This window comes from Solanum dulcamara, chromosome 2, assembly GCF_947179165.1.
Source record: "Solanum dulcamara chromosome 2, daSolDulc1.2, whole genome shotgun sequence".
In the NCBI taxonomy this organism is placed as follows: domain Eukaryota; kingdom Viridiplantae; phylum Streptophyta; class Magnoliopsida; order Solanales; family Solanaceae; genus Solanum; species Solanum dulcamara.
In genome coordinates, this window is record NC_077238.1 from 27125913 (window position 1) to 27132701 (window position 6789).

Genomic DNA, 6789 nt, shown 5'->3' on the forward strand with positions numbered 1-6789 from the left:
CAAATTCTGTACGCGAACCAGGTGATAAATACAGCCTTTTCTGATCATCTTCCTCGCCTTAAGGTAAGAAATAAACTTCCCTCTCGGAGATGCTGTATTACCTGCCCATTCTATCACTGGTTCTCCTGGAAATTGAAGATAAACTACCTTCCGCTGACAGTCAACATTAGCATAACAGGAAGATAGCCAATCCATTCCCATAATCACATCAAATTCAGTCATCTCCAATTCTATTAGGTCTGCTTTAGTGCAATGATCACATATAATTACTGAGCAACTTTTATATACTCGCCTTGCTATAATAGAATCTCCTACAGGAGTAGCTACCTCAAACGGTTCTATCGGTTCGGGATTTACACCAATCTTATCAGCAATCATCGGAGTAATATATGATAATGTAGAGCCTGGATCTATTAATGCATATACAATTTGGGAAAAGATCAATAATGTACCTGTGATCACATTTGGAGACGCCTCTTGATCCTGTCGGGTGGCCAAGGCATAGGTACGGTTCGAAGGGCCGCTAGAACTAGAAATTCCACCCCGGCCTCTACCACGGCCTGCTGGTGTAGACATACCCTGCCCCGTGGGGCGCATCGCTACCGAAGAAGATGATGACCCAGCAAATGATCCTGTAGGTCGAGCTGCTCCACCTGAATCACCCTTATTCGGGCAATCCTTCATCGTATGGCCTTGACGACCACAAACAAAACAAGCTCCTGTAGCACGATAACACTCTCCCGGATGGTACCTACCACAATAAGAACACGGGGGCCTGGGTGGCCGTATCTGACCAGAACTTCTGTCTAACTGCGAACCGGAAGCCCTAGAGCTCAAACCAGCTCCCGAATATCCTGTGCCACTTGATATCCGGCCTGAGGATAGTAAAGGCATACTCCGTGCTGGCTGGGTGGGCTGTCTGCTACCCTGCTGCTGGAATGGCCTACTTCGGAACTCTCCAAAATATCCAGCTGACCTGGCCCTCTTGGGCTGACTTCTGCCAAAATCTCGGTCGGACTGGCGTCCTCTATGTCTGTCCTCCATGCCCTGAGCATATGCCTGAATACGGGCGATGTCCATCCCTGGCTGATCAGCCATCACCAAACAACTATCCACCAGATAACGATCTAGGCCCATCACATATCTGTGCATTCTGTCTGTCATGTCAGCTACTAGAGCAGGTGCATGTCGAGCCAATGAGTCGAACTCCAAACTATACTCGCGAACACTGCGGCCTCGCTGTCTTAACTGTAAAAATTTGTCCACTCTAGCTCTACGCATCTCAGGAGGTAGGAAATGACTGATAAATGCCTCTGTAAACTCGTCCCATACTGCTGGAGAAGCTAGTCTACCCCTGGACAACTCCCAGGACTCAAACCAGTTAGCAGCTACCTCGTGCAATCTATATGAAGCCAACTCAACCGACTCAGTTGCAGAAGCTTTAATCAGACGTAAAGTGCGCTGCATCTCTCTAACAAACTCCTGGGGGTCCTCTTCGGGCTTTGTCCCGAAGAACTCTGGAGGGTTACAAGTCAGAAACTCACGAGCCCTCGAACTATCAGACTTGTGTACCGGATCTCCGCCTAAACCGCGTCTGTGTTCCTGTCCAGCCACCAACCTAGTCAATAACTGCACCGCATCCTGCATAGCCCTGCCTTCCGCTCCTGACTGTGGAGCTAGAGGCTCGGGTGCTGGGGCTCCAAATACTGGTGAATCCGCCCTCTGATCTTCAGCTGGGGCTGCCCTAATTTCTGGCGGTGTAGCAGAACTGGCTGTCGGGGGCACAGTCTCCATCTCAGGCTGAGGTCGGGCCCTGGTAACTCTATGGACCTGACTAACCTCGCCTGGTGCCACTGATTTACCCTTCTGGGCAGTCGTCGCTTTTCTCGGAGGCATTTCTGAAAATCATAATAATCGTTTCGTTAGGAGGGAATCATCCTAATAATATAGCTCTATCGCACGATCTAAGACAAGAAGAAAAAGTAATATCCTAAATGTCCTGTAGCCTCCTGCTTATAGATGTGGTGCACAACACACCGATAAACAAGACTCTACTAGACACGGTCTGTAGACATTCCGAGGACCCAACCGCTCTGATACCACTTTTGTCACGACCCAACCCCGTAGGCCGTGACTGGTGCCCGAGTTGGGCACCCAAACGTACCCTTATCCCAAGTTTGGCTATTTTTTTCGAATAAACAAATATAGTGATTAGCAGAAATTACTAAATATATCATAATAGTAGATATACGCACGAGAGTTGAAAGGCTGTCACAAAACACACAAAACTCCAAACCATATATCCAAAACCCACGACATAACTCTGTCTACAGACCTCTACAGATGATAGCATAGTCGTAAGACGGGACAGGGCCCCGTCGTACCCCTGACCCAATATATACAAATATACAGAGATAGAGTCAGTACCAAAATACAAGCTCCGAACAAAGGAGCACTGTAGATAACACAGCAGATGTCCTAAATAGGCGGCTCAGCACAACGAACGTCGGTACCTGCGGGCATGTAACGCAGCCCCCGAAGAAAGGGGGTCAGTACGGAAAATGTACTGAATATGTAAAGCATGCACTGTAATATATAAAATCATAATCTGAATAGCATGTGCAAAACATGAAATCAATGTTTAGAATTTCAAAATGCTTATCAAAATCTCAAATCATATATGTACAGACATATGCCATATCCGGCCCCATTAGGGACTCGGTGAACAAAGTGTGGTTGCCCTCCCATCATCGGCACCACGGCACAGCATAACACCAGAGTAGGGAATATCTCCGTAACAAATCATATCATATCAGATGGCCATATCAAATCATATCATATCATATCATATCACAAACATATATGTACATGGCACAGCATAACTCCGTGGCATAATAATTACCACCCCATGGTACATGTCATACCTGCCCCCTCACGTCGGGACACGGCGAATAATGCAGAGAATTACGCACGAGAACATATCCTGGCCCAGGCTCAGTGAAAGAAGTATTGAGGCATCCACGAGTGGAGTAGTGAGAAACTAATGCAATTTAAATCATAAAATATTTATACAGACTCGATGGCACATTTTTGATAACAAAACATAAAAGGAAACTTGAGTAATAATAATAGTACAAGTATTTACAATATCACAATAGTTTACATAAAAATAGTATTTTCCGAATCGTCTCCGTACTTTCAAATTATATTATGGGAATTAACGGAATAATTATTCATATAATATTTAGAAGCATAGCAAAGAGTTTTTTTTTTTTTTCAAATTCTACCTACCGTAATTCAAACGGAATAACGAAGAAAAATTCGGAATAGTGGGGCCCACCTCGGTTAAATGAGGTGGCATATACAAATCACGTGCGTTAGACTTCATAATATTATTTAGAAGAGTTTCAGGGTATTCGGAATTCATTTGTGAAAAAAACTAGAAGTTTAGACAATTTTTCCAAAACTATTCATAATTACCTAATTCAATTACATTGAATAGAAAAGGGAAATTTTCGAACGTCGATTCCGAAGAGTAGAGTGATCCCCGAATTTCGTATTCAATCCTATTACATCTAGGACATGCCAAGAGAAGAAAATATAAAGCTTTACATACCTTTTTGACGTTTTACGGTTGTCCAAATTCAATTCCCGTTTCCTCCAAAATCTACAATTGGTCACATTTACCAATTACTATTCATAAGACTTTAAGAATTCAATTTTTCCAATACTTGTCTACAAAAATTTCGGCAGCATCTCCCCTATATATATAGCAACCCCGAGATTACAACTCGGCCACAATATCAACAACCAAGCCAACAACAACACCAATTTCATCAATAATCAATTTAAACACACCATAATATAAATTGGTGTAATTTTCCAATTAGTGCAACAACTTTCAACCAAACTTTGTATTTCCAAATAAATATGAATATCCCATATCCAAAATAAATTTCAACTCATTCCAACATAAGTAAAAATTATTCCAAGTAAGCTATCCAATTTTTTTATCAACTCCATACTTCACTTAAAATTCCATAAATACAATAAAAATACTAAAACTCATTTTCTTTCTTCAACTTCACAACCAACTACAACACTCCATACTTTTAATAACTTACTTCCATCTTCTTATAATATAACACTCAAATTATATAATTCCTACAAACTAATTTAATACCAAATACACCATTTAAGGTTCCTTATTTTCCAAAAATTACAACAACAACTAACAAGCTATGCAACCTTAATTTTTTTTCCATCTCATCACTTAACTCTTATTTCCAACTTCAATTAATCTCATCCAACTTTCATTTTCCAACACCAAATAATTAACATAACCACCATCCAAATACTACACAAAAATACTACACAAAAATACTACACAAAATTTACATAATTCTTACTCATATAAGAACATGTATACATGGCATCATATTACCATGAAAACTTCCATATTTTCATAAATTCCATACACCTCAACATACTACAACATACACAAACCTTCATAACTTAATAAAATGAATGAATTCTTACCTTTTTCTTCTAACTTCTTCACTTCCAAATCAATGAAATAAGACTCCAAACTTCCAAAACAATTACACCATGTTGTAGAGCACCCTTGACTTAGTAGGAATACTAGAAAATTATAATTTTTGGGGATGAAATTTGGAGAGTTAATTTTCTCCTCTCTTGGCCGATTTTCTCTCTTCTTTTTCCCTCAAATTTTTCTTCTTCTAATTCTCTCAAAATGTCTAGAAATCTCTAGGATTTATGACTAATAAGCTTCCATGTGAAATTACCATTTTGCCCCTCACCTTTCCTAAAATTTCCAAGTTGAAATTCCAATTTTACCCCTAACCTTTTATAGTATTTCCACATGTGAAATTCCAATTTTACCCCTAACCTTTTATGATATTTCCACATGAGTAATTCCAATTTTGCCCTTTAACTTTTCCAATAATTCCACCTCCCAACTTAATCAATGGAAACTTGTATATAACAAGACTAAGCATAGTCTTACCCTTGACTTGTTACAAATATTCCCAACATGTCCTTAGGTGCAAAGTACGGGTTATAACACATTTGTATCTGACTGACTTCCTCAAATAGATGGGATAATCTATTGTCTCTTTTATGGCAAAGCAATCTGAATGATGTGTATTAAAAATAGCATATGAGATTACATATGTTATCGAATAGGGTCTATTGTATTTGTGAAAGAAATCTTTTCTTTTAAAATCTTGTATTAAGCTTAAAGTTTTATCAAAGTCTTTATCTAGAAGATGGTATGAAATTCTAGGATAAACATTAAATTTAATCTTTCCATTTTGTAAATTTCCTCGTAGTATTCCTAAGCAGACTTCTTTCCTGTTTATTATCCTATTATCTATAATAACTAAATTTATTGGGATATCTAATCCTTCTCGGAATGTGAATTTTATTATTATCTGGATTGCTCCTATATGTATCCAACCTAGAGTATTTCGAATTTCTGTTTTTATTTTTCATAATTTATCTTGAATATCTCTTTTGGATAATAAAGGAATCATTATTTTATTAGAAGTAACAGAAACATCTAGTGCTCTTTCCTGAATATTTAATCCGTAAAACAAATGATGTTGTCTTTTTCTTAATCCGAATTTATCAAGTATATTTACGTCAAATCCTGGGTAGTTAGTTAAAGAAAACTTTTCTTTTTGTATTTGTTTTAATTTTCTTTTATCAATAAAAATATCTTGTTTATATTCTCCAACTTGTTCTATCGTTTCTTCTATTGTATCCTGGACAGTTTCTATTTCATTATTCATCTTGACTGTCATGCCCCGAGAGGGTACCCTAGGAGTGGCCGGCACTCAGAAACCATCTTTGGCCTCTGAGAGAACCACTTGGTCTCATCACTTATTCGTTCATCAGCGGAAGACTTAATAAGAATATTTATATGGGCTCTCCATTAACAACATCTAATGAAAGAAGAAGTGTTTTTGAAGAAGTAGTTTCAAAGGAGAACTACTCCAATTACATCATTAAACTCTGTCTATGAAGCCTCTAATACTCTTATATAGTGCCAATGACATGTCCATGGCTATCTTAAAAGAAACATAATACTCAACAATAATTAAAGGATAAAGAGTTCCTCCGAATACAAGAAGGACTCACCAAATAGCTGAAAAATAATGATCTTCAACGAAGCGCCTGTTGAGGATCTCTAACACCTGTATCTGCATCATAAAACGATGCAGGTCAAATGACGTCAGTACGTGAAATGTACGAGTATGTAAAATGGTAGGAAGGTAAGGACAAATATCAAGAAACTCCTCTCAAGAAAACTCAGCTCAGAACCCAACATCATCTCAACATCAATATGTAATGCAAGTTTAAAATATAATAATAAAAATAATAGTAACAAGCAATGCTTACTCAGTTGGGAGTTTTTCTAACCAACAACCATCACTGATGAGTTGGCGATGATACAACGAAGCGATGTCGTTGCCATATCCATCCAATACCTTGCCAGGGTAAAAGACATCACCATTTTGGATCCACTCATCAAAGTCCTCTTTTTAGGACTTAAGAGGCATAGCCTCCATCCTACGCTGGCTACGTAGTTTTGGGGTTTGAGTCAATTAAACTCTTACCCAACTCGGTGCTCAATACTACTCCCAAAATATGTGCTCATATTAATCTCATCATCTATTCTCATTGGACTTTAATTTAAATCATCAAACTCATCTCATTACCTCTTCATCAATCATTATACTTCAAAAAAATATCATTTACATCTCA